Source organism: Centrocercus urophasianus, unplaced genomic scaffold (assembly GCF_019232065.1).
Source record: "Centrocercus urophasianus isolate 14NV4802_14NV808 unplaced genomic scaffold, USGS_Curo_1.0 seq_16, whole genome shotgun sequence".
Taxonomy (NCBI): Eukaryota; Metazoa; Chordata; class Aves; order Galliformes; family Phasianidae; genus Centrocercus; species Centrocercus urophasianus.
In genome coordinates, this window is record NW_024884711.1 from 41,655,241 (window position 1) to 41,667,751 (window position 12,511).

A 12,511-nucleotide genomic window follows, 5' to 3' on the forward strand; every position below is an offset into this window, starting at 1 on the left:
TATCAAATTATGCTACAGCTCTCCTGAAACATAGAGGTTAATTAAAAAAAAAAAAAAAAAGCTGCAAAGTGAGGCTCAATCTGTTCACTGAATGCCATCCAGTATGCTGGGAATGGATTCCTGCTTGTCATTCCCCTTGGAGGTTACACAAATGAGGATGTGAAAGCACAGAAGGCATTCATTTAATTTGGATTCTAATTAAGAGAGTTACATTGGAAAAAGTGATACAGAGAAGATTTATAGCATAAGTTGTAATGTAAGGAAATATGGAGTCCAGCGTGGTGAAATGGCTTCTAAATAAAGGGGGATTTTTTCTCTCCTCCACATTTCATACCTATTTAATTGGGCAGTGCTACACGTGATGCTTTTGTACCTGAAATCAGTGCTGATCGTTGTCTTTTTCTTTGTGTGTAAAGCGTGTTTGGTTAATGTATGTGACAGGACTCCATGGGATCACTGTGACTTACTGGCTGAACACTACCTTGCTTATTATCAGTATTGGCTAAATAATAATACTTCTCTTATGGGATGTAGAAGAGCAAATTCCCATCTCTGAGATGGTGGTTAACAGAGCAGCTGCATTACAGCTGAGATGAGACAGGTGCTGAGGAGAAGGACAAGATAGGCTAGTGAATATTTGACTTATTTGGAACTCCATAAAGGGCTTTTTCCCCAAAATAACTTGTGTAAGAAGCCCAGAGTACCTTTGAACTGGAAAATCTTTCTGTTCAAATATAAAACTTTACTAATACATGAGATGCTCTGAACTCATTCTGCTCAGTGTTCCTTGGATGGGGGTGACCTACCTGTGTTTCTCAAGAGGTATTGAAGTTATCTGTGGGAGGCAGTGGAGTTTCTTGTTGTAGCCTGGAATAGGTTAGTGCTGCGAGACCTTTCATAAGTCTTATCCACGCTGTGGGTTTGCTTGTTCTGGGCCAGTGCTTAGTTGCTAAAATAAGCAACTCTTGATGTTCAAAGGGAACCTCCTGTTTTGCAGTTCACGTTCATTGCCTCCTGTCCTGGCACCAAGCTTAGCTCCATCTTCTTCAGATCTTCCTTTCAGGTTCTGCTGAGCCTCCTTGTCTCTGGGCTGAGCAGTCCCTGCTCTCTTGGCTCTCCTCAGAGGAGCTCCAGTTCCTCCATCACCTCTGTGGCCCTTCTTCTGACTCTCCAGTATGTCCACGTCTCTTGTATTTGAGGGGCCCAGAACACCTTACTGCAGCTGTATCCTTCTCTCTACTCAGGGTTGGTAAGGACACACCTCCTTGTGCTGCTGCTGTTACTTTGCCTAATGCAGCCCAGGATGATGTTGGCTTTCCTGGTTGCAAGGGCACATGGCTGGCTCGTGTTCTGCTGATGTCTGCCAGAACCTCAGGCCCTTTGCTGTCCAGCAGCTTTCCAGCTGGGTATCTCCCAGCTTGTCCTCATACCTGGGGTTGTTTCTCCCTAGGTGCAACACTTTGCACATCTCCATGTTCTCGTTTTTCTTCTCCAGCAGCTGCTGATAAAGCAGAACTTGGCAGATGCCAGAAAAATGCATGATTTACTCAGTGAGTCTTTGCAAAGGCTGAAGTTTATTGCGTGGCTCTCTTGTACGTGTGCTTAATTCCTAGTCTGGAAAAAAGAATTCTGCAAACTGCAGGCAGCAGTCGTAGCTTCAGTGTCGTGGAACTGTGTGCTCATTCTTGAATGCTCTCTCCCTTGCACGAAGTAGCACTTAGTTGTTTGATGAACAGTTCATGTTAGAGTGAGAGGAATTGCTCATAGTGATGCCCTGGTGTTCATCTCACTTTCTTCATCTCTTGTGTCATGTGCTTGTTACTGGCTATCTCATGAAGTAAACTTTCACCACTAATTGCATCCCCTCTCAACTAATTGTTGTGTCTGGAGTCATTCCTTCCCCGCTCTGCAGACTTTCTGGGAGTTGGTTCCTTGCTGAGCCCTTCCTATCTGCCAGCCTCCCACTGGCAAGCGTGTGTCTGAACCAAGGTGTGACAGTATGTCACTGTGTGCCAAAAACAGTTGCAAGAAGTTGGTAAGAAAATGCACATGAGTGTGCATGCTAGATTTTGTTTGAGAATCAGAATCTGGTTAGCAAATCAGTTTAGGAAATACTAAAGATAATTACTCCACAGCTTTATGGTATTTAGTATTACTATTTCATATTACTAGCAAAATACCAGAGATGCTGTGTTCTTTTGCAGCTGTGATTTGCTTCTAATAAATGACAGTCATGTGGTTGTTAGAGCTGTTGTTGCTGAGAGCTGAGAAATGGTATTTTGCTTGTGAGCTGTGCCATACAATACTGGGGTACATAGTGATAACGTTAGGGGGTGTTGTGCATCACATCCTTCACAGCCTGTTACACCAATGGGTGGGCATAACAAGAAATTATTATGTAGAGAGGATAATTGGGATTAATGGACTCTGTATGGTCCTAAATGAGAATCATTTTCTACTTCTGCGTTAGAATTCATTTGTGTTATAATATCTAAGGCATAACAGCAAGTGAGGAGGGAGAAAAATTGTGTTATTTGGTGCCTTTTTTCCTCTGGATGTCTGATTTGATGTAATACTGAATACTTGCATCTGTTCCTACTGAATTTACTCAGCTTTTTTTTTTTTTTTTTTTTTTGTCACTTTGCAGCAAAGAATTGGAGAGGATTTTGAGCTTTCCTGTGACAAATCTGTCAAGAGGGGTTACAGAATGAACTTTTGAATATTCCAGAGAAGTTAGCTTCAGTAGTTCATGCAGGAAGTTACGATCAAGTGCTGTGCTGTGCTAGGCAACCTCGTGTCCTTTGTCTGCCACTTTGCTGTGTAGTGACAGCATAGAAGTATTCCCAAAGAAATATTCATCTTCAGAGTTCAAGGATGGAAATTCTACTTTTTTTTACCTATAATTTTATGCATGAAGCCTCACTTTGAAAAGCATAAAATAAACTTTTGGGAGTTTTGTCATCTTAGACGAGGATCTTTCACCTTGTGCAAGTACTGTATGTGGGTCTTTCTATCAGCCCAGTGCTCGCCAGCTCACCTAGACAGAATTCTTTCTGCTCCTATAAAAGATGCAGCTCTGATTGTACTGGTTAGTTTCACAGCGAGGAAAGCCCCACTTAGAGTTGAGTAGGAAATAACCAATTCATAGCAGCATGTGAAGTCGTAGCCAGTCTTTGTCAGGAAACAAACATGTCAAGTGCTATTACCTTTGCAAAAGATGTTTGAGTACAGCAGAAGATGCAGCCTTGTTATACAGAAGATGCTTTTAAAACCTCTGCTTCTGGCCTTGAGAGTAGAGGAGAAAAAGCTTGCATAAAAATTGAGCTTGCCAAAACACTTATTTTTTTCCCCTCATCCATTCCTGGAAACAGTGGAACTGTTCTGTCTGGGACTTCCTAGAAACAGTGGTAGAAAAAAGGCCTATCGTGGCAGCAGTGAGTCCTTGTAATTATTTAGCCAAGATGCAAGCAGCTGAGAACAGAACTTTATAGGAAGTGTTGGAGCTTATTTGTCTTGGTATTATTGCACCTGCACGATGCGCAGGGATAATCTTCCTAGGGAATGCCACGATAAGCTGCCAGCAGGTTGGTAAACTGCTGCTGTGTGTAAGGTCCAAGACTTTGAACAGCATAATCTCCGCTTCCTTCCAGGTGTCCTGAGAACACCCTAGCATGTTGATTTGCAGATGCTCAGTTGGCAGTTGGCTACTTCAGTGAGTAATGGTAGAAATAGCAGATATGACATATCAGTGTTGCCTCAGAAATGACTACAAGATGGTGTCTCTTGCTTGAGTCTGCTTGGGCATGCAGCAGTGTGGTGGAGCGGGGTGACTGTTGCCTTTTCCTTCATAAACATCTCAGGAGGTGGTCTGAAATACCAGAATCTGTGAAGGGATGACAGCATAGGTGGAATCATGTTGTTGTGTTGATAGTCCGGTAACCTCAGCTGCTGAATTTGATTTTCATGGTCAAGTCAGTGCTCTTGGAAAACTTAGTGCCTTTGGGCAAAGCTGGGTATTGAATGAATGGGACTTGATTTAAACTGAAATAATGCCAGTGTGGTAGGAGGGACAGTGGAATGTCTGCATGAATTGGCTCAGTGTAATTATGCTGAATAATCCTGGGATGCTTCTGCTTTCGAATCACCTGCAGCAGGTATGACTGCCTATTTAAGATAGGATTGTCTATAAAGCACACTGTGTTTTGGGTACCTTGAGGCTGGATGTTCACCAGTATTTGTTTGTTTGTGAGGTCGCTCAAAGCAGCAGAAGTTGTGTTAGGACCTTGCTGCAAGCTATTTACATCTGCTGCACTGGTCTGAATGCTTCCAGAACTTAGCAGGGTGTTGGGAAGTAGGAAAGTCCAAAATATGCACTATTTCCAGAGGAAATACAGCACTTGAGGTACTGTTTTTCTTAGCAGCTCTTGCTCCTTCAAACAAAGCGTGCCTGTCTGTACTGAGGCTGTTGGGCTATAGATGCATGCAGTGGTGGGCTTTAGTGGGGCCCTGCTTGAAGTATGAAGACTAACAAAGGACAGGCAGGGAGGTTAGGAGAAGATCTGCCCGTGGAGGAGTTACACCAGTGTGTGATATTAATGTATCGTCCAGTCAATGGAGTACAAACAGAACTATGTTAGGGCAGAGCTGAATTTGGCATTTGGCATCTAGTCTAGTTTGGCATCAAGACAGAGCTTTAGGAAGCCTAAATAACTCCATCCTTTTAGGAGTCGCTCATGTCTGACGTGTTTCTGACCATGGTGTGGTTATTCTCATGGTAGTTCTGACTGCTGTTCAGATCAGCCTGACTTGTTTTTTAGATGCTGAACTTCACGTGGATTTTGCTGCTTAACGTAAAGCAATTTGGTGAAGAATTCTACTGGGAGTCAGAATTCACAGAAGTTTAGCTGTAGCAGAGATTAGATGCCAATCCTCAATTTTGCCTTAAGGCAGCTTTCTGACACTTATTACAGTTTTTTTCAGAGGAGCGTTTGCTTTTATTTGTTTTTGGACAAGATTACTGTGCTTTTCTCTGTGATTTAGTTCAGATACTGGGTATTTTTAATGATAATAAACAACCAATTGAACAAAAAGCTTTGCAACGTGTGGCTGTCACTTAAGTTCAGAGAAAGATCAGCTTTGGGTCTGTTTGCAGTAATATGTGATGAAGAGAATAATCAGTACAATGTCTGAATCAGGTTCCAGAAAGCTTCCTTGAGTGTGCCATATTGATGTGTGTTGGATCTTCAGTTCTCTGCGTAGCTCCAGTCTCTACGTGCTGTTAGGTGAGTCTCTGAAGTGATGTGCTGAAGCCAGAAGACTTCATAAACTGTTGAAGTGTGCATGCAGATTGTTAAATCGGAAGATACAGCAATAATAGCTATTTAGAAAAGGTAGAAAAGAATTCAGAAAAGGTTGTTGTGCATAGGGAGGGAATGAGAAGAAATGTGTAAGGAGAAACTACAGAGAAATGAGAATCTTAGTGCTGAATGACTCAAAGCTTCAAGCTAGGGTCTTGCCAGTAGTGAGTCTTGTCAGTAGTCATTCTAGATTTGGGACCAGCAGTCAAAAAGCTAAGGTGGGAAATACCTGAAGTGCTTCCTTTCAGCACATTCTATTAGACCTGACAAAGCTGTTTCTATAGCAGATATGGCCTGAAGTCCTTAGGCTTTGCACATGGAAGTTTTTTTTCTTCCTTTAAAGCATTTTATGCTTTCAGTTTACATGGTTAGTCTTTAGTGAAAGGTCTCCTGCAGATTAGATCATAGCTGTACTCAGTAAGAATATATAGTTGTCTCTTGTGAGGGTGATGGGTGCATTTTGAAGATGTTTATCTTGTGGACAATGCTTTGGTTAAGTTGTGACCTTTAACTCTTAACAGTAAATGGGTGTCTGTTCTAAAGTGCCTGCAGACTGTGTGCAGTAGGATTAGTGCTTGCTTTAAAGAAACTGCCATGAAGTTAAGGTTGTTTTTTTTTTTTAACCAGTCTTCCTGTATAGATAGCATTTCTCAGGATACAAGCTGCTTTATTCCTTCATCTGTCATCTGTCCATGCCTTGAACCTGGCTTGAGTTCTGCTCTCCAGCATTATGTTTCCTGATGTTAACATTCAGAGGCTTAATACCATCTTTGGTTTCTTGGGTTGTAGCTGGCATCTCTCAATCACAAGGAGTGTGTTTGCATTCCAAACTGGCAATGCTTAAAATTAGATCCTTGTTTGGGATGCTCAGGGAAAAACCATACTACCTGTTGTCAAGGAAAGAAATGAATTATTGGGCTGTAGGCTGATGTTGCTGCCTCTGTTCACAGAAGCGCAGTGATTTGGCTGTGATTTGGCTGTAATTGAGGTACAAACCTGACCTTGGCCTTAGTCTTACTGGGCTATTCCAGAGATGCACAGTTAAACTTCAGGTGGCTCACAAACAATGCAGCTTTTGCTTGTAAACGAGTAAGTTTCTCTGCCTGCCTGGACAAGAAGCTTCAGAGCTGCTATGATTAGCTCCGGAATGTGAAGTTTCTTAAGCTGCTTGTTGCTTTCTGTCTGCCTCAGATCTCACATTATTTGCTCATGCAGCCTGCCAGCAGAGAGCAGCGGGATAAAGGAAGTGTTGACTGCTTGCTTGGACATCCTTCACTCCAAAGCTCAGAAACAGAATTCAGTGCAGGGTTTTGAAGTGAGTGATAACAGCAAGATAGGCTGAAACCAAGCTCTGTATCTTGCATTTTTTTCAGGCAGTTATTTGCATGACTTCCCTCTTAAATATCTTAGGTCTTACTACGTTTGGAGAAGCAGAGACACTTAAGCCTCAGAACCAGAAAAACGAAGCTGTCTCAGGGACTGATAACCCTTCAGTTCTGCACTAAGGCAGCTGCTGATATTTGTCTCATTCTATGTTTAGGATCTTAGGAAGAGGAGACTATACAAAATCCCAGGGTTGCTTTGTTCTGTTTAACCAGCTTCTGGAGTTAATGGTTCTGTGACAGCTGCAGTGAGTTTCTGTTTGTTTTTGTTTGGTTTGTTCTGGTTAAGCACACGGTGCCTTTTCCCTACTTACAGTTTCATGTATGAAATTAATAGCAGTAGGATAGTTCTTTCTGAGTGGATCTGTTATTTGGTCACTTACCTGAATCGTGCTCGTCTGACCAAGCACTTTTCTTTTTGAGTTCTGGTATTCTTTGAAAGATACCATTAACTCTAAGCCATTTGTGAATTCATTTTGAAGATAAACTTTAAATTCTGGTCACCATTTCTAAATCTTCTTGCAAACTCCTGGAAGCATCTCCTAGTTCTGTTTCTGAGATTGCTAATTAGAACCTTGAATTAAAGGAAACCTTGATTCTCTGAGTCTTTTTGCAATGTTTTCCCTTTGAAGCATCAAACTACTGGTAAAAGCCCTTTGTTACTAACTTAGAGACTAAAGCAGTATAGCAACTAGCTCTGTTGTTAGGGTTTCTCCTGTCTACATATGTGATAACCTTGTCTCTGCAATGAGCAGCCCCTTGTGATAAGGGGAGACAGCATCAGAATTACCTTAGTGATCTGGAGTGATGCAGGAGTTGCACAAACTAGAATTGGGAATGGTTTTAAACTGAGACAGGGGAGGTTTAGTTTAGATATTAGGAGGAAGTTTTTCCCCCAGAGGGTGGTGAGGCACTGGCACAGGTTGCCCAAGGAGGCTGTGGATGCCCCATCCCTGCAGGCATTCAAGGCCAGGCTGGATGTGGCTCTGGGCAGCCTGGGCTGCTGGTTGGTGACCCTGCACACAGCAGGGGGTTGGAACTGGATGAGCATTGTGGTCCTTTTCAACCCAGGCCATTCTGGAATTTAAAAGGCAGGCTGATGTGCCGAAAGGAGTAGATGCAGGAAATCCTAATTCTTTTTCAAGTGCCTTAAGAGAAGTCTTTATCTCAAGATGTGGAAAGCTTGCTATTCTACATGTAGTTCTTAACCTGTCCGTGTACCTATTCTTTTCCTCTTGTTTCATGTATTTCCAGAACCTCCATTTGTGAGATGACCTATGCTAAGAGGGCACAATTTAGGCTTTCTAATAGTGCCTGTGCGTGCTCCTGCTTTCCCAAATCCTCCTCCTGTCAGAAGTTCTGTATTCTCATTGCAATAAAGAATTCATCTTGAATCACTGGAACTGCTGATACTGATCTGTAGATGCACTTCCTATTGTGTTGTATCTGGGTGTCTTACATCTGTGAACTTAATGTGATCTTTCCTTAGCTGCCAGCTCATGCATTCTTTTACACTGGGATGGGAAGCATCCAATCTGCAGCTTGTGTGTCGTGTAGCCTGTGGCTGCATGAATAATGCTGCTCTGGAAGTTTGCTGTGTGGTCTGCCAGGGTATCTTCAGTTTCTCTGCAGCTTTCAAAAAGAAAACACTTCTTGTTTCTTTCTTTGCATCCTCTTCTTCTGTTTCTTTGTATATGAAATCCTTTTGGCTTATCATGGAACAATCCATTGCTTTCTGCATATCAGACTAAATCACTTCTACAGTCACAGCTAGTCCTTTGCTAGCCTTTCTTGCTCTGTTAGCAGCAAAGCTGTTCCAAGCCTGTTCTAAAAATGTAGTGATTTATCTCCTGCCACTTACAATAGGCATCTTTGTGATCATCTCTTTCCACCTTTTCCATTCTTTGTTACCACTAGGTTTTAACACCCACATCCTCAGTCAGATGATCTTTTGGCAGTGTTTGGTTGTTGTGGGTTTTGTTTTGGTTTTATTCTGAGAATAGCTTCCTCATGAACGAACATAAATCAAATGATGCAGTCCAACACCACTTCTTGTTCTGTGCTCCTCATTCTTATGTGAAGTCAGTATTCTTTTCCTGCTGAGTCTGACACTGATTCTGTTTCTGGTGTCTTGTTTCTTGTCTGCTGTTTTCGGGGCTCCTGGCTCTGGAGCAGTCAGCTCAGCAGACTGAAGCCATGCCCTCTTACTGGTTCGTTCTGTTACAAAATCCATTTGTTGTGCACGAACCAGTAGCTGTTTCCACTGTGAGACATACTGTTCTTACACAGATTACTGTAAACTTCTGTTAACCAAGTATCTAATTACCTTAGCTGGTTAAGGAATGGGAGGATGACTTTGTTAACACCTTTTAGTAGAGCTTATCAGCTTAATTGTATCGATAAACTTCACCTAATGGTGAGGAGCAGGGCTGCTCCAGGGAGTGTTCCTCCAGCTGTAGGAAAGGAAAGTTGAAAGATGAAACAGTTTGCATGGGACACAATGCCCTCCTTTCAGATGCTCCCTGAAACCACATGTTAAACTTGGTGTGACTGGATACCAATGCAGAAATAAAGAGCATAATATATCTATAACATAGGTGTTTGGTTTTGTTTTAAGATGTTATGTTGTATTGTTGAAGCTGGAAGACACGTGTGGCCTAGGATCTCATTGTTGGGCAAATCAGACGTGATGGACCACAGGAAAAGGCACCCTATGGTTTGCAGTAAACACCTCTGAGAAACTTCCTGTAGGTTTCTGTGTGACAGCATTTGGAGGCTTTTCAGTATGTGCTGACCATATGTGTTACTGCACGTTCCTGTTCTCCATCTGCAGGCACTTCTTCTCCAAGGCATTCCAAAGAGAAGAATTCTGAGGGGGAAGCTGCAGGAGGAAAGTGTGGTGATAAAGGTGGTGATAAAGGTGTGAGTAGAGTTGAAGGTATCTGTACAGAAGACCTGAAGAATGGCTTTAGGAATGCTGTGGAAGTTTCCCTTTCATATGTGGGTATTCAGGTGCTAGCTCTACGTTCTCCCTCTAAATAGAGGGTTAAACTTAGCACCAGGTTCCACTACAATCTCTGAGTCAGTGTTGCTCAGTAGTTTGTCCGTGTTTTTCTAAATAACAGCCTTTAAAAAACAAACAAACACATCTGATGTTGTAGTGGAGTGGGAGAGAAGAAGGGAGTAAAAATTACTTGCACTTAAGTACCTGTGGTTGGGGAGTATGTTTGGGAAAAATACATGGATGGATCTTTTATGCTTTAAAGGGTCTTTACCTGTAAGAATAGCTAAAACGATGATACGGAGATACTTGAACTTAAAAGAAGCTTTATGTCAGGGCTCTATCAGTTGACCTCAGGTGCTTTAATTTTCCAAAAGTCTGTCTCCTTTCAGGTGGCTTCTACTTCTGCTCTGCTTATCAGGAGTTGTAGAAGGGAGGGTTGGGAATTTGGGCTTTTCTGCCTTTGCCTGTGACTCCTGGGGAAGGAGTGCACATGGACAGTGTCCACCTGAAGATTTATGAGAAAGTTATCTTGCAAGAAATAGGCTTTCATGTGGAAGCACCAAGATGGAAATGCGTGATCAATCATAGTACACACTTTTCCCAATCCCTGCTCTAGTTTGAGATGGCTCCTGCTGGGAATCTGCTGTCTGTGAGCAAGGAACGTTCAGATAATGAACTGTAGGAAGCTGCTGTTTGGCTGGAGGCAGCATCCTGACTGGTGCTATAAGCATAAGCTGAGTTCCAACAGATGTATTTCCCCAGGGCTTCTCTCCAAGTGCCTTTGCTGTGCCAGGGTAACTGTAATTGTCTGGTGCCATTCCATCTTCACACTTAATGCAGGAGTTGTTACAGAATCAGCATGAGAGGCATACGTCAGCCATCTGACCAAAGAAGAAGGAGGAAAATTGAAAGGGACGGCAAAGACAGTCTGTGCTTGGCACTGCTGCAATTTAGTTCAGCTTCCAAGGAGAAGCACTTAAGATCTTGCTCTCAAAATTACTGTAGCACGTAGTCCTTCTGTGGTGTGGTGCAACTTGGGGCATCCATTACTGTAACGGCGCTTCTGCTAACGAGGCTCCTTATGCAAATCTAATTCTGGATACCTCAGTCACATCAGGCAGGAGCAGAGATTCTGTATGGCCTCTTGTACATGTAGTATGCATCACTGTGCTATCTACTTCTGAGCATAGCACTGATTTGTGGTGAAAGGGAAGAATAGCCAGCATACGCACATAGCGCTGCTTGTTGGGCAGATGGTCTTCCATGCAGAGAAGATGTGATGTTTTAAGTCTAAGTAGGAAAGCATTTGTTCTCGTCTGTCTGAAGGGAGTACTGCTTTGCAGATATGGGGTAAGGCTGCAGTAGCTTAACAGCTACAAAGAATGAGCATTTAACAAAAAGCAAATTAAGCCAGACCTAGAAGATAAACAGGTAATAGATTAGAAATATCTTAATGGAGATTAGGGTATCTGTATTTGATTATTTGCATTTGCAGCGTGATGGTGGTTGTATATAAACAAACTGTAAGTCTGTCCTCTTGAAGGTTAGAGGAACTGTAAGAAGGCTGTGCCCGGGCTGCCTGTGCTGTGCAGGAAGGATGGGTGTGGAAGTGAGCTCACAAGGTGTACCAGGTCTTCAGCTTGAGACCGTCTCTCCTTTGAGAGGCTGCACAGGCTGATAGCTCACATCCAGTGTGTGTACAAAGAATTGACCTAAGGCAGCTGTAAGTAATACCAGCTAGCTGAAGTGTTTGGAAGGTCTTGGAATGTATTTTCCAGTAGACACTTGATGGACCAATTTAGAACATATGAGGTGGATCTGTGCTGCTTATGTTCTGTGTGTTGGTAGCTAACACAGCAGGGCATTATACTCTACTATAGTATAAGGGTCTTCTGTAGAAGTAAACCTCAGTTCTAGCTGGACAATTGGATCCTTGTTGAGATTCTGGTTCCCTAGCTATTTCTGAGTCTTAAACACAACACTCACACATAGCTGCTGTGTGTGTCTGAAGACTTCTGACTAACCATGCCTCCTCAGTGAGGGAACTGATTTCTTTGTGGTGCCTGAAGTGATTTGCCTAATGCAGATGTCTGAACTGGAAGGCAAAACAGGGGAAGGCAGGGTGTGTGGCACTGGGCAGGTGCTGCTAAGTGGGTGATGGTGATTTGAGGTCTGGTTGACAGCATGTATTTGGAGAGTAGGAGTGTGTGCTGTATGAGAGGAGTTTTTATAGGCAGATCCTTACCATGCTGCTCCATGCAGAGTTCTTAATGTTGCTGCCATTAGCAGCCTCAACTAGCCTGGCAGCGTGTCACTACAAATCTAAGTGCAATTACTGCACTTGCTATAGGAATATATTACATCTGCATAACTGTTGGTTTAATTGTATTGAGCAAAGATGTGCTCTGCTTAAGATTTTCTTCAACTAAAAATAGCTGATCACTTTGCAGTTCATCAATTTTCTGATGTCTTCCTATGCTTGTTACTACCTGTACTGTGCTTATTTGCCTAGAAAGTAACATTGTTAAGACAACAGGATCTGTAGGAAGTCGAGCTTCAGAATGAGAACAGAATTTCCCTGGGCACCTGTGCCTATGGCCATTTCTGGGTACACAGTGAAAGTTGTGGAGAGCCTCTGTTTCAGTCAGCATGGGAAGGACTTGGTCTGCAGTGGGTTTCACAACTGCTGGAGCCTTGCTTGCCACAGCAGTTAGAAGGTATATAATGAAAGAAGCAGGAGACTAGAAGTTGCAGAAGGGAGTTTGCTG

General features: G+C 42.8%; 1 protein-coding gene across 4 annotated transcripts in view; it reads left to right on the top strand.

The window, feature by feature from the left end:
• Positions 1-12,511, top strand: part of PRKAG2 (protein kinase AMP-activated non-catalytic subunit gamma 2) — a 183,169-nt gene that overhangs the window by 146,127 nt on the left and 24,531 nt on the right. The gene's annotated exons all lie outside the window — the stretch shown is intronic.